At 37.9% G+C, this 25,029-nt stretch overlaps 2 long non-coding RNA genes across 3 annotated transcripts; both read right to left on the bottom strand.

Moving 5' to 3' along the window:
- Positions 1 to 858: 858 nt before the first annotated feature.
- Positions 859 to 2,780, bottom strand: LOC306989867. 2 transcript variants are annotated; one of them, XR_013795756.1, is made up of 5 exons: positions 2,538 to 2,780; positions 2,073 to 2,312; positions 1,798 to 1,858; positions 1,421 to 1,526; positions 859 to 1,078 (listed from the first exon to the last, which is right to left on the bottom strand). It is a non-coding gene; the product is annotated as an uncharacterized lncRNA (long non-coding RNA). The 2 variants fall into 2 exon arrangements; XR_013795755.1 differs by having other exon boundaries at positions 2,073 to 2,780.
- Positions 2,781 to 12,039: 9,259 nt separating this feature from the next.
- On the bottom strand, positions 12,040 to 15,017 carry LOC306989268. The gene is made up of 3 exons (XR_013795611.1): positions 14,885 to 15,017; positions 14,292 to 14,742; positions 12,040 to 12,455 (listed from the first exon to the last, which is right to left on the bottom strand). It is a non-coding gene; the product is annotated as an uncharacterized lncRNA (long non-coding RNA).
- Between the last annotated feature and the right edge of the window lie 10,012 nt (positions 15,018 to 25,029).

Genomic DNA, 25,029 nt, shown 5'->3' with positions numbered 1-25,029 from the left:
CTCCGCAGTAGTTTAAATTTTAATATTTTTAGGTCAAACCGTTGTTGTCTGTCAGTCATATAATGCAGGTCTATAGGCACTGTCTCCAAAAGCATGCAGAGGAAAGTCCAAATTACACAATTCCCCATCGTAAGTGCACATCGATGGCCTAAGACACGAAACAAGCGGTTTGTGTGATAAAACGAACAGTATTTATATCGTTTTTATCTCTTTTACACAACCACGTCCAAGTGATCTGTTTACTTAGCCTGCGCAAGCGCCGTAGAGCGCCGGAAGTGATCTCTCGCGCGTGTACGTCACTCATTGTTTACATCAGAACCTATGCACAGAACAGAGATTGTAGGTAGGACGGCTAATAGAAATGGTACTAGTTTGCGCCTATCCGTGATGTTTAAACCGATGTAAAAAAATACATTTACGCAAGCTCGCGCGAACTCATCCGGGAGATCACTTGGACGTTGTTGTGTCAGAGATAAAAATTATATAAATACTGTTCGTTTTATCACACAAACCGCTTGTTTCATGTCTTAGGCCATCAATGTGCACTTACGATGGGGAATTGTGTAATTTGGACTTTTCTCTGTATGCTTTTGGAGACAGTGCCTATAGACCTGAATTATATGACTGACAGACAAGAACGGCTTGACCTAAATTTATCAATTTAAACTACTGTGGAGACAAAGACACCGACATCTTAGATGGACTTCAGGTAAGATAAAACACTGGTTCCCAAACCTGTCCTGAAAGACCCACAACACTGCACGTTTTCTTTGTCTCCCTAATCAAACACACCTGATTACACTCATCAGCTCATTAACCCATGTGATCATGAGCTGATGAGTTGAATCAGGTGTGTTTGATTAGGGAGACAAAGAAAACGTGCAGTGTTGTGGGTCTTTCAGGACAGGTTTGGGAACCACTGAGCTAAAACATACCAAAATTTAATTTCAAAGTGAACTATCCCTTTAAACTTTACATGGATTTTCAGTTGTTCATACAGGAACTTCAGCAGTCTTGGAGGAATGTGTAGACGTTTGGGTTCCTTCATCTCAGCCTTTTCGACCTTCATTCAGGATTTCTGCACAGGAAAGTTGCATATGAAGAAAAAATATATATATTTTTAGCTACACATTAAATTAAATGAAGGAAATTGAACTACAAAGTATCATGCAGACCAGGTTGAGGTTGAAAAACAATCGTACAGTATTTCACGTTCGTTAAATTATCAACTGCCATCCCTAATTCTTTAAAATTCAAACACTGTATTAAATGCTAAGACTTCTGTTTACAGTGGACTCCAATTGCATGTTATGTTAGCTTGTCTGCTCAACTATACCTTATATGTTTCATTATTTTCAATTATAAACAGTAACACAACAACATGCTCTATAAATAATTTCATTAAAAATGTGTTGCTTACCTTTATGAACTCCAGGATAAGTGCCATTTTGTAGCTCACTGCCTCAATAGGGTAGGAGATGTGGTCAATAACTTATTGAATGACAGCAATCCTGAAATCCCATCACCTTAAACAAATAAGATATTACAAAAAATGAAAAACATTACACTACCACTTCAGAAAAACCACTCCAAAAACAGTTGTTTAAATCTTCCTAATACAATGTTTTTCTACTGACCTATAAGCGTAAAAATCTTTGAAGGGGGTAACAGTTATTCAGCAACCAACTTTTTCTATAAACATTTTTCCTCAGACTTTAAATTTAAATGTGTTTTGCCAATATTGAGTACTCATAATGATTAATAATAATAAAAATACTAATAAAACAAAATACAAACCCATAAGCATGCAGGGTGGTGCTTGGGATGCACAGTAACTTAACGTTACATCAGCAAAGTCCTGTCAATAGATAAGAAAACAACAGAAACTATGAAACAAACTATAATAAAGTATAATAGCAGTCATGTTAAATGTAAATTATTCTGTCAAGGTCATTATTAGGGGTTTAAAGTCATATAATATGTGTCGTGTGTGTATAACGTTAATGTCTGTGTGTCGTCTAAAACAAAAACAAGACAATAAAAAGTCTAACATAAACATAACATTAACGTACCTCATTTGGCAGAAAATGTGGTGTTTTCCTTGATCCAGCTGTACTGCATCTTCACACACAGTCTTCACGTTGTATCTTCATGCCTTTTAAATAAAATCTTAAATGGCCTTTCCTTTTCTCGACGATTCATCTGGTAGCCTTTGTTTGAAGCCATTAAACTGCTCCAAAAACACGAGTAACGTTACTGCCCTTCATCCTGGTTAACGGGTGCGCTCGGCACGAAATAAACTGCATCACCGACTAAATAAAAGCCAATAAACCAGTTACAACGAGGACACTATAACACATACAACCAGGGGAACTTCCACGAGTGTGAAATAAAATATTTCAATGTGTGACGATAAGCATTACATGATAAACACGACGGGTCCGACATTCATTTGCCTAACAAGCCGGATGGCAACTAAATAACGTTACGTAAACAGCTTATTTGACATTTAGCTAAATATAATTTTAGCTTTTTACCACAGAAGTGTCAGAATAACTTCCACACATCCGAAATCCGACTTTAAAAAGCAACTTTGGCCGCGGTCATCTGCGTGTGTAATGGCGGTTGCGTCTCAAACTTTTCGCGCCGATCAGGTTCTAGTTCCCACAATGCAACGCGTAATTCAAAATACGGGTAAAAGTCCTGTAAAAGACAAATACGGAAAATTCCTTCAAATTAATATGGTACATTTTACCGTATTTTTACGGAATTTTTTTACAGTGTAGGTCATACTCTTATTCACACGCGTTTCACAACTACAGATTCATAAAAATTACAGAGGTATTCAAAGCTTACCAACAGTATTCTGACATTTTTCAAACAGTTAGCATGTAGCCTATGCTAGCATGTCTACAGGAAAGCTAGCAGAGTACAATGCCGTTTAGTCACCGGATTTTTGTATATTTAGAGGTATTTAGACTTTAGACTGTATTTACCATTACAACTAAACAACGAGGAAGCAAAATAAATATTGCCCATTTTTAACAAGTCAGCACATATAGTATAAGCGACTAACAATGCCATACATCCCTCATACACACATGATATGGCGCTTTTCCACTGCATGGTACGGTACGGTTCGGTACGGCACGGCACGCTTTGGCGCTTTTCCACTGCATGGTACGGTACGGCTCGGTTCGGCACGGCTCTCTTATGGCGCATTTCCACTGCATGGTACGGTACGGTACGGCTCGCTTCAGCTCGCTTTAAATGGTACCACCTCTGTTGAGGTTCCAAGCGTACCGTACCGATACTAAACGTGACGTGAAAACACTGCAGATCACTGATTGGTCAGACAGAATCGTCACTTCAGCGTCATTGTATATTTGCTACACGAGACACTAAACCCGCTATATTTAAATAGCCAGACAACAGCAAACGCGGTAGCACCTGTTTTTAGAGTTTTTACTTGACAAAAAAAGTTCAAAAAAATCAAACAAGAAATGGCTGAATCGTGGTCAGTGGACGAGGTGCAGACGTTCCTCTCGTTGGTTGCCGAGGAGCGGAAGTAGCACAGCTCTTAGCCGCACACGGCTACCACCAGACATACAACTTAACGATCAGTCCCACCCACTTTGAAGCGGTACTAACTGCAGTGGAAAAGCAACCGAGCTAAAGCAAACCAAACCGTGCCGTACCAAGTTGAGTCGTACCACGCAGTGGAAAAGCAAAGCGAACCGAACCGCTCCACGCCGTGTTGAACCGTACCGAACCGAACCGAGCCGTACCATGCAGTGGAAAAGCGCCAATATATACCACTATATAACAATAAAAGCAATATATAACATAAGTTGAATATTATCATGTAAGTCATTATAATTCTTTCTAGCACAAACAAGATTCTTTGTAAATTAGGCTTATTATGATAGATAGCCTATCTGCTTACTGATCTGGCAGTGAAGTAGGCACATGACAGCTGGACATAGTGACGGATTGCAGTGTTAATCCTGCGACACGGAACAGCCTTTTTGATGAACTGCAAACTAGCCTTTGATTTCCATAACACTGCTGTAAATTAGCTGTAGACTGGAACAAGATCCAACATGCTGTCTGCAGCCCCTTTTCCACTTGTCTCCTCCATCCACCACACCACCAGGACTGCGTTCCCCAGTCACCTGCTTTCATTTCCCCCTGACCATATGAATGAAAGACAGGAAATCTACCCTTGCAGTGATTACAGTGAAATTTGTCCGAGTCTGAAGAGGAAGTCTAAGCAGCAGTCTAACCAGCTCCTGCCAGGCGATCGGTTTTCAGAGTTATTATAACGTAGTCCATCTCAGTTGAGGACCACTCATCTCTTTGAAGCTTTAAGAGTCAGGCTAGAGCTGCATGTTTCTGATAATTTGAGAATTTTGTTGTTGTTGTTTGTTTGTTTTAAAGCTACACTGTGTAATTTTTTAAGTTGATTCTTAGCAAAAAAACACTTCTTCTTTAAAAATGATATGTGCTCATTCGTGTGTAATTACTTCCACCAACTAATCAAGTATTCTCGTAAGCGTAGAATCTGCCATTCAGAATACATACGAGCGAGTCGCTCGAATGGCGGCAGCCATGTTGCGCCAACATCTTGAAAATACATTAGCCAAAGAGGGACATACCTGGAAATTCAAGCTTCGCCTTTCGCGCTATTACACTCAGTGGCAACGTGACGAATGCGAGGGGGAGATTACTCGCGACTGACGGCATATAATACGGCCATCGTAGGAGTTAAAACGCCCTCGGAATGGGAGGGGCTAGAAAGTAATATTCAGTTGGTAGTCATATACAATTTCACCGCTAGATGGGAGTAAATCCTACACACTGTAGCTTTAAACATCATGATTCTCCGACGATTTTGACAAAATATATATTTTTTTACAAAATATATAATGTAATTTACTAGAGGTTCTGACAAATGTTAACTCCTGCAGTCTATTTAAAATGAATGAATTATTTGAAAAAAACATTTGAATTAATGATTCAATGACTCACTCCGAGAGCCTGTATCCGAACTATAAACTTTTATCCCAGTTCTTCAGTGATTTTCTGTTTGTAACACAGAAATAACCATACTGTGTGGTTTAAAGACTGTTTGTGAAGCTGTTTCATACCTAGTATACATGACAACTGCTCTCTATGGGACAGCGATCTGAATTTTTGCTGTGATTGTACTTGTCAAAGGATTAATAGACACAGGCGAATCATTGTCATTTTGGGAATGAGATAACGTGGGTGTTTCATTTAACGATGAATCACGCAGCTCTAAGTCAGGCACTCTGCATTCTGCATCCACAGGTGTTGTCTCTTTCTATCTAAATCACAGTCTCTTTATTATTTCTAAACTTGGTCCTTAGTTGATTTTGACTCACTTTTAAACTGTATTTTGGTTTGACTCACAGTTCACAAGCAGCTCCAGATTGTTTTCATTTAGCATTGAAGATCTGACCCTTGACCCGCACGGACTGCTCACTCTCCTCTCATTCGTTTTCTCTGCCTTTTACAACTCACAGCAGCTGCATGGCCTTGGTATCCTCATGGGATTCCTCTGGAGAGGTTAAAAGAAGAGGCAAGGTACGAGACAGAGATGAAGGAAGGTAGAGTCTGAGTCATTGATTACAGTTTACAGAGAAGTTTGAGAGAAATGATGTATTTATTTTATCCTGAAGTGAGCATTCCTCCAAAATACACATAGTGTGGATCACAATTATATATTATAACAATTCATAAGTTTATTATATTGTATTATAATTATATTATATAAAAGTTTGGGGTTGGTAAGATTTTTTAATGTTTTTGAAAGAAGTCTCATGTACTCAGCAAGACTGCGTTCATTTAATCAAAAATACAGTTAAAAAAAAACTAATATTTAAAATAACTGTTTTTTAAATATAGGTCAAAACGTACTTTATGTCTGTGATGACAAAGCTAAATTTCCAGCAGCCATTTACAGCTTTATATTTTATAGAGACTGTGATCATTTTTTTTCCAGGAATCTTTGATTAATAATACGTAAAAAAGAACAACCTTTATCTCAAATAGAAATCTTTTGTCTTTACTGATACATTTAAACATGCATCCTTTTGTTTTTTAATTAATTAATTAATTTCTTTCTTTCGTTGTTTTTTTTATTATTATATTATATTATATGATATTTGGCTATATGATATTATATTATATTATATTATTACCATGTTTTACATAATTTCTGCACTATGGGACACAGTCAGACACCGTGGAGACCAAATAGACGGAACAGGAGCCACACTCTCAGCAACACCTCATTTTGTCCCTTTTGAAGGCCGGTAGACACTTTGGAGGAAATCTGATACATGGCAAAAACAACTATGAAGTCAGACTTTTATTTAAGGAGCTCGACTGCCGATCTCCGATATCCCAAGTGCTGGTGCAGGGGCTGAGGGGAGGGAAAGGGGGCTCTGGGTGAGGTTTGCTCTGTTGTTTTCTGAACGGCTGCCAGGAAAAGTTTAATGGCTGTGGAATTTGGACAGGAAAATAGCAGGCTGGAAGTTTCAGAGGAAGCAGGGATTTGTGGCTCACGCAGCACCTCTGTTTGTGTTCTTCTGGGTTGGCTCCACTTCGGCCACCTCTCTGCTCCGCTTCTAGCGAGGAAGAGCGTCAAGCGCTTTTCCACATATGAGTGTGGTGCCCCAGGAGAATACCTACCGGCGACTTGCAGGCCACAGCCTATAGACCTCCACCCCTTTTACACACACACACACACACACACACACACACACACACACACACACACACACACACACACACACACACACACACACACACACACACACACACACACACACACACACACACACACACACACACACACACACACACACACACACACACACACACACACGCGCACACACGCGCACACACACACACACACACGCACACGCACACGCACGCACACACACACACACACACAGATGTAGTGCTAAAACTCATACTCACAAGCTCTAATTGAAAACAATACAAGCGTCGTCTCAGTTCCAAAAAACATGATGCTTTAACCTATACCTCCATTGTCTTCAGGGAATGTGAACTTGACCTTTGAACTCAAATTCCATGATGGGATGCAAAACAGATGACTTAAAAAAAAAAACTTGAGACAAATCGAAATCATTTTACTCCAATATTTATTTAATCAAATACGCACACAAGCTCCAAAAAATCCCCAAAACATCTATAGTGGTTCTTTCTTTTTGAGTTCGGCCACAGTTATGTTTCCATACATGACCTCAAACATAGTTACTTGAGTTTGTGGGCTAAAACAGTAGTTTTGCCAATGTAAGTCTACATTTGATATATTAATAATGCACTGACTTCAATGTGTATATCATATTGCTTCCATTTCTTCTTTCAATTCACATCAACAATTGTCCCTATAGACATTAAAAACTCTGAATATTTTCACCGTAAAAATCTCACTCCTTGCAACGTGCACATCACCATGCTCCAGATGTTTCTCAGTCCCAGTGGGTTACGACTCAAAGAGGAGCTGGTTTTGAGGAAAGGGAAGCTTGTATCACTGAGATGATGTCTGCAGTCCCTGTCGACAGTAATCACCCCTGCTCCCTATCGCTCAGCTCACACCTCCACACATTCCCTCTCTGTCTCGCCACACAGGCCCAGGCTGAAGTGTTCTATCCAGCCTCGGTCAGGCATCACTATCCAACCAAGACCATTGATTTTCTGGAACAATTTCCTTTCTAAATTTTAACAGTCTCTTCGGTGTTTGGATTGAAACTGGCTGTTGACAAGCAAATCAACGCAGACTATCACATACTCACCTTTTTTATTTTTTCTCCTTTTTTGGGGTTCCTCCACAGCCCCATCAGTAGGTATACATCTTCAAAAAATGTTCTTTTTAAAGGAGTAGTTCAATTAAAAATGAAAATTAGCCCATGATTTACTCACCCTCAAGTCAGGTGTATATGACTTTCTTCTTTCAAACAAATACAATCGGAGTTATATTAATAATCACCCTGACGCTTCCAAGCAGTGTATAATAAAGTCCTTCTGTAAAACGATGAGTTTGTGTAAGAAAAATATTAATATTTAAAACTTTATTAAGTAAAATAACTAGCTTCCGGCCAAACAAACATACAGATCTGAGCAAAGGATGCAAATAGAAGTGCTGCTTCAGGGTGTAAAAATCTCGGTGCTCTTTGGATGGGATATAGAATCTAGTTAGTTAAATTAGGAACTCCAAGGCACTCGAAATATGTGAAAAAAAGTTAAAAAGCCTTTATTGATGAATGGCTCTAAAAACGTTTTTACGTAGAGCCATTCATCAATAAAGGCTTTTTAACTTTTTTTCACATATTTCGAGTGCCTTGGAGTTCCTAATTTAACTAACTAAACATACAGATCTGATTTAAGTGTAAAGCGCAACTTGCGCAACTTATGACGTCAGAAGTAATGTAGCGCATCATGGCGTAGTGTAAATATCAGCAGTATGTTGCATTACTCACATAAGTTGCGCTTTACACTTAAGTCAGATCCGTATGTTCATTTGGCCGGAAGTTAGTTATTTTAAGTTTTAAATATGAATATTTTTCTTAGACAAACTCATCGTTTTGCTCAAGAAGGCCTTTATTAACCCAGAGCCATGTGGAGTTCTTATATGATGGATGGATGCATTTTTTTTAGTTTTAATCTGATGGCCTGCAACCTTACATGCAGCCTTGTTACTGCCAATACATACACCGATACGCTGCTATGAGCATGTAAGACAAACTGCTGCAGCACAAATAGAATATACAAAAATAACCCGTGGCAGATCTATACAGGTGGAGCTGGGGAAGGTGAGGGGTTTAAGAGCAACTCTGAAAGTGCGCCGCTGCTATAGTGAATGCTAACCAGCTATAATATTTTGAGCAGCAAGCTCATTGGCTGCAGATGCGCCATTAATGATGTAAATATCATCAGGTTGCAATGCATTAAGGACCCATCAGCCTGCATCATCTAGATTTTCATGACAGAACTTGGCATATATATATATATATATTTTTCATTCTGTTGTTTTAAACAAATGTTACTAGTTTGTTATCCGTTACAGATTACGTGAGTATTGTAAGAAACAACAGTATTGTAAGATACTATTTTTTTTGTTGAAAAAAGTCAATATTACAGTAATTAATTTTTAAACAATCGATTGAAAAATTGACCCACCAAGTGGTAGATATATAGAGAGTTTATAAAAATACTATTCATATATAAAGTATAAAATCATGAATTGTATTTACTGCATTTAGTTGCATAATGGTTTGGGTTTTAAGCCATTCATTAAAAAATACTGAGAAATTAAAACATTAAAAAAAGAAAGAAAATTAATTGTGTAAATAGTGCTAATAGATAATGCACATTTTCAAAGCACTAATTTCAAAATCAAACTCTTTTCAAGTACTCCCTGTACCTGTCAGGAATCATTGCTATAGACAATATACAGCAACAAAACCTTGAACAACCCCACACAAGTGTTAAGGTGAGGCTGCCCCGTTCAACATTTGTTCATTATAGAGAAAGCAGCTTAGTGGGCCAAGCTTTTGTTTGTTTTGAGCCCAGATTGCTCTTAATAGTGTAATTGGCCATGTGTAATGGTTTTGCGATGGCTACCCTTCACATTTGGGTGAAGGAGGCTTGTAAAGGTCCGGTCATTAGTCAAACTCAATGATCAGCTCCAGTTTGGGAGGTGTGAGTTGAGACACTACGGGCAGAAACATAAACAGACAGAGGAGGAAATGCTTATGGACAAATGGCCTAAAAGTGAAGTGAGCGAGAAACACATAAAACCCTGGTGAAACACAGAGAGGGAACAGCCTCCGTAAAGCTCGTACTGTCACTGCGGAAAGCCCCCTGATGAGTGGAGAGTACAACTTTTGACACCAGAGCAGCGTATAGGAAACAAACTTCTAGCACCCCTCTCCTTCCTAAACAAATAAACTAAAGCCTCATGTACTCAACAACTGAACAAGTGGACGGGATTCTCCGTGTCGTATGGAAAATTAAGATAATAATAAAGGAAAAGAGAAATGGTAAAGTATTTTTTAAAAATCTCCCACGTACTAATAAAAAAATAATAGGGTAAAAAACAAAGTCCCAGTTCCAGCTGGAATGCCGTCTGTGGTTGGATCAAGTAGGGAAAGGCAGTGGTTTTTGTTCTCTGATATCGATCTACTTCACCAGTGTGTCGAGACACAGAAATGTAGTAATCAGTCTTCCAGCTCAGTGCCAAATGAAACGGGTACAATCTTGAATAGTCAAACATCAGCATTCAGTCACGGTGCTTCACCAAGTGACTTATTTAAAAAAAAGTACCTGTAAAATGAAACGGCTCATTTTAAAGAGATGGTTCACAAGAAAATGTAAATTATCTCAGCATTTTCATGTCTTTCCAAACCTGTTAGACTCACTGTCTTCTGTGGGAGAACTAATATATAGCCTATATATATATATAATACATATTTACTTTTTTTTATTTTTCTCATACAATGAAAGTCAGTGGGGTTAAAATCAACACTGGACCCTATTTATTTTCATTGTATGGACAAAAACAACTGAGACATGTTTCTTGTGTGTGTGTGTTTTGAGGGTGATTAAATAATGACATTTTTATTTTTGTATGAACTATCCATTTAAAAATGATGTAAAAATTGTGATTATGTGATTTCAGCTCCAACAAAGTTTCTGTACTCTCCTCCTGCTCTTCCCCTCATCGCCCTCTGCTGTCCCCCTGTGCGTGACGGGACCATCCCAGGAGAGAGCCAGGGGGTCTTGGGGAGTTGTGCGGGACAACCAGGGGATTTTGGCAACCTGTAGCTGAGCTCCCAGGCAAGGCTGGGCTGGAATAACGTGGCCTGTTTATTCAGCTGGTTTAGGGGAAAGAGGATGTGTTCAGGGCCTCATTAATCACGGGCGCTTCGGAAGAGATAAACAGCCAGGACCCAGTGGGGGTGCTGACGCTCCAGGTTAGCTCGAGCAGGGGAGAGTGGGGGTCTGTCTTCACCACAGGGGGGAACGTCTGAACACTTGCTGTAGAGTTGTTCGGGACAGCTTTGTGAGGCCTGAACATATGTCTTATGAGCTATTTAAGACATAAACAATTATATATAGGCCTATATTATATTATTAATTTGTCTACAAAATGTACACTACTGTTCAAAAGTTTGGGGTTGGTACTATTTTTTTTTTGTTCTGAAATAAATCTTTTATGCACAACAAGGCTAAAAATACATTAAACCGGTATTAGTGAACCCTACATAACGTCACACACTATTACACATTAATTTACATATACATTATTGAAGTTATTGTATATTATTACACTGTTATCCTTTGATTAGTCTGCATTTGGTAACTATAGTTGGTTATCTTATTTATTTTGAAACGGTTTTTAATGCAATATTTATTTCAGTATTTGACTGTGAGTTCAGACTACACATCCATTAAGAAAAATCCCCAAAAGACACATTTTAAAAGCATAAAAACATCAAACTTCAAATGTACGCCATCTACTTAAAATTTTTTTTGAGAAATAAATGCCTAGAAGAAGCTGTTTATACAAACAACATTGCATTTAAAAATCCAAAAATGACCAGAAAATTAGAAAAACGTGCAGCTGTTTTATAAATGCTAAAATGATAAATTATATAATGATGTATAGCCTATATTTTTACTTTCTTTTACTCTTACTCAAAACCTTTTTTTTTTTTTTTTTTTTAAATATCTGTGAATAGCATGTATACAAAACTGAAAAGACTACGGACAGCACAGTTATAATCTGTTACATTTAATTTATACCAATTGTCACCTAATTTATTAATAAAATCTTTTTTTTTTGTTCAAATATCTTTAATATAGCCTACTTAAAGTTAATGGATGGCAGAGAAACATTTAGATCTGAGGTAAACAAAAGCCAACAGACATCTGCACCTGTGACAACAAACAAGACAGAAAAACACAAGCGCTGACAGAATATGAATGATGAATATGGGAAAGGGTCATTTATCTGACGAATTGCAAGAATGAGAGGTTTTGTTTCGCTTATTTCAGTGATTTTTGTTTGATTGTAGTCTTTCTTCATCATGTTTGTAAGTTTGCACGATGACTTCAGAAAAAGTCTTATTTGAATACAGGAATGTTCCACAGATGCATCAGCAAACAGGCAGAGGAAAAATACAGAATCTGTCATCTACTGCAGCCGTCCAGCCACACGGGTGTTATTCTACACTTCCAGATATTCTCCTGTCTTCTCTTCTTTTCATCAACAGAAAATAAAATGCTGCTGAAATCCTGGTCCGTTCCAAAAAAAAAAAGAGCCTGCCATTATTACCTGCCGACCTTGTGCTTCTCGCACGGCCCATGAGGTTCACTGCAGGCTGGCTTTCACTCATCTTCCCGTTCATATTTCACCAGGGATGGGGGGAGAGGTGGTGAGGAAGGCAGGAAAGAACAGAGGGCATGAAAGAGATGGAGAGGGAGAATAATGAAAGCAAGAGGAGGAGATGAGAAGTGTATATGTGCATGCTGGGAGGAACGACGCACAGAAATGAAATGTTTTTGAGGTCTAATGACTGATATAGGCCCGACACACAGTTTTAAATGTTTACAACCTAGTGAATGTTTTAAAGATTTAGAATTTCTCTGTTTAGGTCTGATTGGTTTTAATGTTTATATAGGATTTTTATACAGTAAATGTACGTGGATGTGTGTGTGTACATTCAGAGGTTAAAGTCTAATTGTTTTTTAAAAAAAGATCTGGAAAGAGCAAGACACTTTTCTATAGATTTCTCGTATTTACATGCAGGTATTAGTTGAGTTATGAAAGGAGATCAATGCGAATTCTTGTTTCTCACATGCTTTCTTAGTATTTCACTCAAACACGCATACAGACTTTGGATATATATGTTCATGCACAAATTATGTATAAATGATAATATTATATTTGGATCATGACTATGGTTTAATGCACATGCTTTGCAGTACATGTTCATGTTTCCATCATATGTGTCTTTCTGCAATATGTCGGTTAAAAGATCAATAGAAATCATATTAATTTTATTTTATTAAAATATTACAAATAAGTAATTCACTTAAAAAAGTAATTTTTTTGTTAATGTCAGGTCAAATTTTCCTTTCTTGAATAAAAAAATTATATTTCTTTTTCCTTTTCTTTTTTTACTTGGTAATAATGTATTTTCCTTACATCATCAGCACAACTTTTAATCATGTTTGACTTTTGCAATATCACTTTAACAAACAAAAGCCAGGAACCTAATGACATCATCCTCCAGAAAATGACATCATTTTGGTGGGAAAATGACAGCAGCACTAATAAAAAAACACTTAACTGTTCTTACATCCTGTTAATGTTCTTACATTGTGTAAATAATCAGGTTATGTTTAATGAAGTTTAAGAGCTTTGGCCATAAGATATGTCTGACAGTTTGGTATACCATACTTAAGTAGCCTATTTTTTTTAAAGAACTACTAAAATGACAACAAGAATATTCTTTTAATGAGATATTTCATGCTTGTCCTGCCATCTACTGGAGAATGTAGGTATAGCTACCAGTAAAAGTACTTAGGCTTATTTAGGTCTACTAGTTGATTGGATTAAAGAAAAAGTTATTATTATATATATTTATATGTCTATAATATATAACCACATTAATGCATGCAATATATTTATAATTACTAATCCTTAATGCACCAGTAGTAAGTTAAACATAGCAGCAATTTCAGATGTCTACCAGTGGATTAGAATACAATAAGTAGGCTAATCCAGTTGCCACTGAAAAACAAACGTTTTCCATTTTCCCTTCAAAAACTCTCTTTAAGAATTTTGGCCTAATTCAGTTTTTTGGCCTAATACAAACAAGCCAAACTGGAACAAATTGTTCTCACAATGACCACACGGTGGCGCCACCTACCACAACTATGGTGGTTGGAAAAGGTCAGCGCAGCCACACATTAATGGTGTGACATTACAATGATCTCAGTGCTAACTGACTCAGTCTAAAAGGTAAAGTATTGCTTTACTAAAATATCAATGTATTGATATGAGGCAATTAAAACAAGCACTTTAAGCATTACTATAATGAGAGGAACCTAAAGTAGTCAAGCTTTTTCCACAAGACGTGTTTCTCTCGGGTTAAACAATATAGCCTACAGCTCAACTGTAGCCTATAGCGGAAGACAGGTGCTTTACTGAAACCAACAGAGCTTACCTTATGTTTACCTCTGACAAACAGGCCTCTGGATTTATTTCATTGGATTCTGTTGCTGTGCGATAGAACCATAAACCTTATCGAGCACTTTTGCTGAATGACCCCATCTGTTCCTCCTGACATCCACTGAAATATGAATGTAAGAGTTTGAACGCTTGGGCCTGGAACGACGACGACGTGGGTACATAACTGTTCAATGTTTGCTCAATGACCTAAGCCTATTTTGCCGCCTTCGAGCATTACAGAGGCTGTATTGACTTTCACCATGGCAGTGGCAGGATACTCAGTTATGGGTAACAGGAGATGCTCCTAACTCCCAGATTGCCCAGGGCTGAATGCGACATGATAGTCTCAATGAAAGATGATGTGCCCAGCTATTCTGTTCAGTGCATGCAGGGGTAACAAAGCTGAGATTAACCTTGGTGCTTTGTCCCACATGAGTTGAACTAAACTGTAATTAAAAAAAACATACACACAAATAAATGGCATGACTGAAAGATTTTGCAAGTGTATTTGTAAAAAAGAATGTGATATCTGAGTGTCCCAAGAAACAGGGCCACCAGTTACAGTAGCAAAGGTGAAATGAATCCTACCACAGGTATTCTCCCACGGAGTGTGATGCTCCACACAAACATGTTCTCAAAAGGGTTTAAATAACAAGCGGCGACTTGTTTTGAATCTCCGGTGATTATGCAATAGCAAGTGTAATTGAATAGCTAAAAATAAACGCAGCCGGTCAGACCCACCCATTCACATAAAACATCTTTGGCAGAAGAAGAGTCACACTCATGTTATTTTTGTCTAGACCAAATTAAGAAAAAAATATATATAATATTTTTTGGGACATAAAGTAATTTATAATGTAGAACAAAGCCCCAATAAAATAATGGAAGGCTTGTAAATAAAATCACTGTTCATTGCTTATTAATATGTCCGCCAAATCAAAGTCATGTGGTGCAACCAACATGCAGACAGATTCAGAAAAAAATCTAAACAAAAATCTAAAACCATTAATTTTTTTTAATAAATAATCAAATAAATAAGAGAACAAATAAAGCATATAAGACCCATGCTGACTCTCTCTGTCTATGGATCAAGGTCAATAATGTTTTTTAGTTTTTAACATTATTTTAAAACTCCCTGAAAATAAATTAATAAATATAATTATCAAATAAAATATTACTTTTGACAAATGTATTTCATTTTTTTTTCTTGAAAACAGTATAAACATTTTTCAAAGCTGAACCAGCATGAATACAAAGAACACTAGACCTGGTGCATTATTTAATTTTGAATTATTTATTTATTTTAAACGGAGTCACCATTAACAAAGTGTATTGTATTGGGTTCCAGGTTTGCTGTAAGGCCATCAGCAATCATTTGCTCCTCAGATAGGACAGAGCAGGTGAATGTACCAGATGCTGTGTGATATTCAATGGCTAAATACAGCAGACATAAAATGCCCACTGCTATAACTCAACTGAATCATCACCTTCTGAACATCAGAGAGATCAAAGTTGGATGGCGTATACTTTGTTCCTCATTTAACCCGAGATGAATTTGGTTCCTAACTGTACAGGGGTCACAGGAAAGGTATAACATCCGATACCATTCTTTGAAAATGTACACAGAGAAAACTAGTCGCTCCCTTTTACTCCATGTAATGAGATTCCCAGCTAATCAGTGACTTTCCTGCGTTATCTCAGCCATCAGGACACTGGGGAGGATGTGTAACCGAGACAAGGGCTGATGTCATGGCGTGATGGATAAGATGGAGGTTTTGAGGGAGGGTGATGGAGAACGTTTTGATGTTGTATACAGCCCTATTCGATATGCAACCCTCAATTACAATCAGATTATTGTGAAATTGCACAGGGAAGTGGATGCACTTGTATATGAAGATAAAATATGTGCGTGTGTTGGTGTGTGCGTCCGTCTTTCTGTTGCGGGGGGTGATATCCGTAGAGTGAGGTTTCGGGAAGGTGAGAAAACACGATGGTGTGCACTCATCTAATGATCTAAATTGAAGTAGATGAGGTTCTCTCACTCACTCTGAGTGGAGGTGTCTTTTACACTGAACTTCTGTGCAGCATGAATGGAAAAATGAGCTCATGCCTTCAAATACCACTGACTTCATTTACTGACATTAGACAGAGGTCTGAGATCAGTCACAGGCTACCTGCTACACGCCTGGAACCGAGGGCGATGTTTATTTAATATAGCACTGACACTTAAGCGATGCAATACACCCATTTTGCTTTCAATAGTGCACAAGACTAAAGGTCCACCTTAAAGAAAAATAATTAATGTTTTTTCTCGGCCCCCCCCCCAAAAAAATATACATTTTTAGAGTTTATTTAACCATGTTACATGTGGTTTTTTTTTTTTATGTATTGATATATATATTGTTTAACCCTTGTGCATCCTTATGGGCATTTTTGTCTTTTTCAGTTTTGTCTTTTTTGATAATTTTGCCTGTTTTAATGCCAACTGCATACATTTTAGCACAGGTGTGTATTTATTGGCATTTTACTGTCACCCTCATTTCCTTTAATGAATCTATTTTATACTAGGTACACAAAATAGTTACACTCAGGACTTTAAGTACAAAAATGTCCCCATTTGAACACATTAAAACTGCAATTTTGAATCCCAAGACCATTTAACTATAAAATGATACAATCTTTGTTACAGGCTTTCATTCTGTTTGCAAGGCTTCAAAATAATTTTTTTACCAGATGGTGCCATTTTATCAGGTTTGGATAAATTATGCAGCTATAATTGTGTGGGTGTGTTGGTATGGATGTCAGAGTGTGGTTTGCATGTGTGTAATAAAACAATTGGATGTTTTATAATAGGTTAAAGCATCATGTTTTTTGGAACTGAGACGACTCTTGTATTGGTTTCAATTAGAGCTTGTGAGTTTTAGCACTACATCTCTCTCTCTCTCTCTCTCTCTCTCTCTCTCTCTCTCTCTCTCTCTCTCTCTCTCTCTCTCTCTCTCTCTCTCTCTCTCTCTCTCTCTCTCTCTCTCTCTCTCTGTGTGTGTGTGTGTCTGTAATATTTGAGAGAGAGTTTCTAGTAGAGTCTCTACTCTGCTGCAAATCACAAATCCAACCACTGTGCATCAGCAGAGCTTTGCTGGCATCTAACGAGAAAAATAAATCTTACTGTAAGCTCATTTTTTGAGATATCACAACTTATTTAGATTCATGGCTTTGATATTCTAGCAGTTTTAGAGTTCAACATGTTTCATAAAACATATATTTAACATGAAATAATATTCAGAAATCATTTTCATTAACTTAAATCTCTATAACTTTTTTAAAATTCACTTTTAAACTTTTTTTATTTCAACAATAATCTGCAATGGGTCTTCTTTAAAATGAGACCGAACTTAAAGGTGACATATTATGCCCCTTTTCACAAGATGTAATATAAATCTATGGTGTCTCCAGAATGTGTCTGGGAGACATTCAGCTCAAAATACCCCCAGATCATTTATTATAGCTTGTCAAAGTTGCCCCTTTTTGGGTGTGAGCAAAAACGCTCATTTTTTGTGTGTGCCCCTTTAAATGCAAATGAGCTGGTGCTCCCTGCATCCGTTCAGAACAGGCCGATGCTTCACACGAGCTTCGGATACTATGCAACAACAAAACACACGATTTATCATACAACAGTAGCGGAGTGCAGCCTCATGAGAGACTCAGGAAGAGGTTGCAACTTTCAGACTGTACCTGGACGTCTCTGAATGGTTAGTGGATACATTTATGTAGTTGTTGGGGAGTTACATTGATTCATCTCACCGACGACTTGCATGTACTGTCATGTTTAACTTTTACACAAGTTGATACAGTTCCCTGAGGTCTTTATAAGACAGCTGTGACATTTTTTTGGTCAAATAGTGTTCTGTGCTAATAGAAAACGGCAGATCAGTTTGCATGCTTTGCTCGAACTTTTGCCATTGCTAATGCTAACTGGTTTCTGGTTACACCAGCATTTGCGCACAAATGACTCACGAAACTGATTTCAGACTTCTGAGGCTGTGTAATGGTTTAATGATCTACTCTACATCAAAATAGAGAGAGCTTTGGCAATAACTAAGAACAAATTTAATTACTACAAATTAGTAATTTCCTGCTAGAAATGTCATCAAATTTGGAAAACATTGGTCAAAAACGTACATTTACACACAAACTGACCATCATCAACCAAAACTTTTAAGCGCCATTTTTATGTTTTTAGCTAAACTGCCACAGAATGTAAAGCACAGTATTATGGGATATCAAAGGTATTGAAGCATACATGTATGCTACCTTAAAAAATCCATCAGATGAAAGTATCTCAGGAGACAGGAAGTGAAGCAGTTTTCAGAGGCAACCTTAGTCCTAAAGACATTGATTAGCTTGTTCAGATTTGTTCAACTCTGTGCGACAGAAAGACTCAAAGATCGACATTGCCCATCCCTGATTTATGTAATTATGTCATGTGTGCCTTTTGCTTTTGCATGTGATGACCTCATGCTTTTGGAAAATTTAGCAATTCATAATAATAAACATGTTTAGGAAAATACTGTGATGTTTTTGTTGTGGTTTAGTGTTTTTGGAGAAAATAAATCAAAAGAGCCTTTTCCTCTTTGGTCAAGAGGCCTATATGTACTTTGAACAGCAATGATCAAATTCTTGATGAAATGAACCAGCGGTTTGAGTTAATTCTAAGTTCATGTCTTGATTGATTTAATCCTAAAACGTAGCACTATTTTCTGTAAAAAACTGACCAGTCAACAGTTTCTGCAGTGAATGTGAGCCATCACTCCATGTGGACACATTTCATTACAGGGGGCTGCCTGAAATATGGAGGCATTTTCAGCCTTGAATGCTTCCCATAAACAAATGCCACTGTACTAGAGCTCAGGTCCCACATGCCAGACTTGCAGATCCCAGCCGCCTTTCATGACAGAGCTCAAGGCAAGCCTGCGTTTAACATAGCAAAATGTTCACACCATTCTTCACATCCATGTCCTTTGTTGTGATTGACAAGGTTTGGAGAAAGTTAATGCCTGCTCTTTAGTTCACCCCAAAATGAGACTTTTGTCATTACTTACTCACCCTCAAGTTGTTCCAAACCGGTATGAGTTTCTTTCTTCTGTTGAACACAAAAGAAGTTATTTGAAAGAATATTTGGTAATCAGACAGTTGACGGCACCCATTGACTTCCATTGGAGGAAAAATTATGGAAGTAAATACTTAACTCTCTGGTTACCAACATTTTTTCAAAATATCTTTTTTGTTCAACAGAGGAAAGAAACTCATACCGAGTTTGGAACAACGTGGGGGTGAGTAAATAATGAGATTTTTTTCATTTTTAGGTTAACTATCCCTTTAAAACAAGTACACATTGGAAGTATCTTTAGGACTTATCAAAAGCAATACTGAAAAGGTTGACAGTTTTGGTCTAACTTTACATAGGATATGAACATACATGCAAAATGCTATGAGATATAAATTATAAAACAGAATCAATGAAACCCATTGAAACATATTTTCTCAGCTGTAAGAGGGTGTCAAGTTATACATCTGTGGTCAAGCTGAATGTTATCAGGCAACACAAAACCGGATAAGCCTAAACTAAACACTCAAACCTTTTTGTTTGCACTCCCAAATGGGCTTGTGTTCATTTAGAGGAAAATCTGGAGACATTGTTTATATTGCTCTGTTTGTAAGAAGGCAGACTAATTACAACTCAAAATCGAACTGACTTTACAGTAATCCCTTCAGAAAACTCAACATGGAAAAAAAGAATCTGGATGAGAATTGCTATTCAGTGATTACAAACAGCCAAAACTCCTACGGCCCACTGTTTTGTGCACACTTAACAGCTTATATTCACAGACCACATAGCTCAGAGCATCATTTATCCCTTTATACACTTATAAACACACTTACACATTTAATTTGGTGACTGCAAATGGCAGATTAAAAGAAATTGTAACACTAATTTACAGATAAAAGTGGCAATTGCCTGTTTGTTTGTTTTTTCCTCGCATTAGCTGACCTCTTTTTTTGCATTAGGCTATTTGAGCTAAATAAGCACTTTATGACACCATTGTTGTCTGATTTCATGCTTGATTTGAAATATATTGTTTAAACATATTGAACCAAGTTTTGGAGATTTCAATATTTGCCTACCATATGTGAGCTGCACTCTATGACTGAAAATAGCTTTTTTGGAGGCGTTACCAAAATGGCAGCCGGTGCAGAGTGACCCGAGTTGCTTTAAAGTAGTGGTTCACGGCCAGGGAGCCTCAGCAAACTTCCAAGGAGGGCTTAAAATGACTTAAATTATTTAAAATAAGTTAAGTAAATAATCAAATACATGTTTTTCTTCTTTTAAGTCATTCCCTCACCCCTTTTGAAGAATCAGGGTTTCAGGGTTTCATCCACATAATTTCATGGGCATCTTTCTAATGAATATGCTTTTTTTAAGCTATGCCAGTCAATGGGTCAAAAATATTTTCATTTTGAATTTGTGAGTAAAATATATTTCTAAAATCCAGTAAATCACAAATAACTTGAAAAGTCATATGGCCTTTGAATATTGTTGTTGACAAAATGGGGTTTAAGAGTCAAAAAGACTGATAACCACTAGGCTACCTTAAAGAGACTTTGACAATATAACAGACATACTGATAAAATAGTGGATTCTTTGCATGTTGTTTAGGTTACATAGGAACTTTGAGTTGCTTCAGCATTGCAGTTTTCAAGTCTTTAATATCGCGCTTCCCCATGACTCCTTCTGTGGCCCAGACACAAGTGGATTACTATAGCTGGTGTACATGTGATTTTGTTTTGTCCTTAAATTAGCATGGAAATGGCCTGGAAAATGGGCTATAAATGGAAATGTCAGCTAGTTGGCTGAACCAACAATTGAGCATGTAAACAAAAGCCACATTGTCAGAGATGCTAACAACACTCCTCTGTGTCTTCACGCTGCCCCAATCCCACCAGACTTAGAAGACACACACACACACACAAAACGGTGTTCTCCATGGACTCCTGATGTGCTGCTGGCAGCCAGAGAAAAGCTGTCAGAGGGAATAAGAGGGAAAGGCCATTGTGTCTGATGTATACATTCAGCTGGGCTGGTGCAGCTGTGCGGGCATCAGAAAGATCTCGCTGGAGGACAGGCCTATTGTGCCAGTCTGATTGATCCTCTATGGCACTGAGCTTACGGAGAGACCCTGACTTTAACAGGGACAGGGCCTGTTGACAAACAAGCAGGCCTCTGTCTGAAGCAGGAGACTGAGGCTGCAGGTGCTTGGGCCATGCTTGGATTGAGATGCGTATGCCTGCTCAGATGCCAGCGGAGGCATTTCCTGCCTAGTCTGACATAGGCAGGCATCCTGGCAACGGCCAAACACCAAGCAGGAATGAATAAAAGGCGAGGACCGGTATCGAAGCCACATAAATGCCCATCAGACTTACAAAACTTAGACAGAGGCACACTTAAAAACATCCACACAGTGATTCAGCTGTAGGCTACAATTTTAAAAATAAAGGTTCTTTATTGGCATTCATAGTCCCATGAAGAACTTTTAACATCAATGGAACCTTTCCATTGCACAAAAGGTTCTTTATGGTGGGAAAAGATTTCTTTAGGTTATTAAAATGTTCTTCAAACTAAGAAAAATCCTTATTTTAAGTCCACTGAATGGTTCTTTGGGGAACCCAAAATGGTGGTTCTATGGCATCTCTGCAAAAACCACCCCTTGGAACCTTCTTTAGATTATTAAACTGTTCTTCAAACTAAGAAAAAAAAATGTTTTTAAGAACTGTTCACTGAATGGTTCATTGGAGAAGCTTTCTCCTATGACATTGCTGTGAAAACCCCCTTTTGGAATCTTTTTTTTTTTGACACGATGATACTCAAACTTTCAGATACAAAGACAAACAGCTACAAATAGGCATGATCTCTGGCTGCGTCTCATTTCATTCTATCCCACAGAGTTGAGTATTCCACGGGGGCTAGAAAGAAATCATTTAATGTGAGCTGGTGCGGAGCAGCAGGCAAAGACAGTGTGACACAATGACCCGGTGCCAGAGAGTGTAAATCTGGCACAGCGTCTGCCATCACACCACACTATGATTTACAACAGACCGCAGAGCAACAGACAGGCCGATCCGCTCCGTTTCTCCTCTATAGTATTTGTATCTGCTACTATCATGGATGAGATGCTTGGTAAATAAATGAATGTTTCAAGCATCTACTAATCTAAGGTGAACACAGCAATGCATGGTTTAAAATCAGCTCAAACTGAAGGAAATCAGAGGACGTGCGCACAGGCGCCTTGGTTTCTGCTGTACAGGATACAGGGCAGCCTGGCTCCAAATTTGGCAACGTGGCATAAAAAGGATGTCAGATAAGTCAGCGGCCAGCCAGTCTGTGGGGCTTATTTTTAGTCATAGAATTTAGTAGAGGATTGAAGAAAAAGTTTGCCCCCATGCACTGTTCCCGAGTTTCACACGGCACTGTTTGCACTGGGAATCTCCTTCCAGTTGACATGGCCCAGCACGGTGAGCTGCCCTTCCTCACACCCTCAGTGCACTGTAAACATCCCAGGGTCAGCACCTTACCAAGCGCCTGCCTATGCACACACTTCACTTCCTGTTTACTCTAAATGCTATAGGCCCCACTGGACATGCCATGTTATTGTCTATGGTGTGGAAAGTGGGATTTTGCCTCCCACTTTTGGTCTATATATATATATATATATATATATATATATATATATGAGAGAGTTTTATATATTATTTTATATAATATATAAGACAGTGGTCAAGAGAAAAGATAAATATTTGGCAGGAAAAATGTGAGCATACGTTTCATGGTTTGAACACATGGCTCTGTCCTGGCAAGGGAGATAATGGAAATCCCAACAGGGGGTCAAAGTACAGATTTTAAGCCAAGGCTTCACATTATTTAAAGTTATTTTGATGTTGTAATGCTTAGTGTTATTCTTAAAAAAAATTGTACGTAGGTTTATGTTTCATACAATTTTTTAAAAATGTATTTAAGCAAAAATATAATAATATAAAATAAATAAAATAATTTAGAAAACTTGTCACCACAGAGTAAAAATGGACAATTCTTGCTTTTATGGAATATTTTTAAAATCTTTTTTTAATTAAATTTTTTTCATTCATGTACCCTCGTCATTTTTAATCAAAATAACTTCCCATCCCCCCTACAATTGACATCTGTTCTTTTCTCTGATGACACGTTTTTCATCTGGAAGGCGGGACAACCTTTCACTCACCTGAAATCACAGCAATAGCAAACCACAAAAGATCAAATCAATTCCCTATGGACAAAATCAAGTCCCGCCATACATTTTTTCTTGTTTGTGAAGCCGTTCCATAGGCCTACTTTACAGTTGGGAAGAAAAGACTTTCCCAACTTCCGTTTCATGCCGACTTTAATGGGTTTTATATTTTGTGGCGAACATGAATTGCTTTTCAATTACACAGTAACAGCCCCTTGAAAGAGCATAATGAAGATCCCAGCAAGTCTAGGCTATTCCTTTTTTATGTGCATGCCATTTAGTTGGGAGAATATCCTCACAAAGCAGTGTTTTGACTACTAGACTTAAGTTACAAGCTACCTTCGGGAAATCTCTTTTTAATCTAATGCATATATATGAGTAAACATTGCTCTGCCACAAAGTTGAGAGAATGGAGGGCTTGTTCTACGGTGGGGTGGAGTGTTTATGTGTGTGCTAAGGAACAACCATCCTTGGCTCCTTATATTTCTCATTCGTCTCTCACATCGCATGGATGACTGGCACTAACTGAAAACACACACAGTGTAGGACTAGGTTTTGTGACCAGCAGTTCAGGTTCAGAGAGCTGTCTTATACACAACCAGAAAAAGACAAAGGCAGCAGTAAGTGATATAAACCACAGTTTATGAGAACCCCCCTCTTTGTATAGCCTTGCCTATATATTTTAATATTATGTATTAAATATGCTGTTTCTTTAGGCCTACACATAACATATATATTTTTTTTAAAAACACACTAACACGAAGTTTAACATATGGCCTGTAACACTCTTTTAAGTAGCCTAGTTTTAGTTGGCCACAGTATTTTTACTAACACTTTTGTAATTGGGTATAGTTCGCCAAAAAAATCGACACACAATTACTGCAGATGTTCCAAAATGTCCGCGCACAGCGCATAAAATGGCCAAACTATAGGCTATCTGTACGTAACTTCCAAAACGCTGTTTACAAGAAGTTTAATGTAGCCTAGAGAACGTTTTGCACAGGTAGCCTACTTCTGATTTATAATGGAAAGTATGTGTCGCTGTTTGCGAATTTCGCTGGCAGACTGTACATTTACACTTCTGAGATTGCAACCATGTTCCGAGCCCAGCAGCTACCACGTGATGTTTTCGCAAGCTGTATCTGTTGTTAATAGAGCAAACGCTGAAAACAACCATAAAAACATTCCTGCTGGGGCAAGTTTTTATGAATGGCATTTTTCCTTCCTCGACTTTCCCCTTTTTTGTGAATGAAAAACAACTGGAAACGTAGGCTACTAGGGAAAACCCTTGGGATTCTCAAGCGCGGATTGGCTAAAAGAATGCAAGCTCTGCCCTCTGTTGTTAAACGTTGACACTGATTGGTTGGGATTTGCAGAGAGGTTTCATTCATAAGGAAGGACAAAGAGAAGAAATTT

The sequence above is a fragment of the Phoxinus phoxinus genome (assembly GCF_949152265.1).
Source record: "Phoxinus phoxinus genome assembly, chromosome: 21".
Lineage (NCBI taxonomy): Eukaryota > Metazoa > Chordata > Actinopteri > Cypriniformes > Leuciscidae > Phoxinus > Phoxinus phoxinus.
Note: the sequence above shows the minus strand (reverse complement) of the source record. Positions and strands in the feature narration are given on the sequence as shown.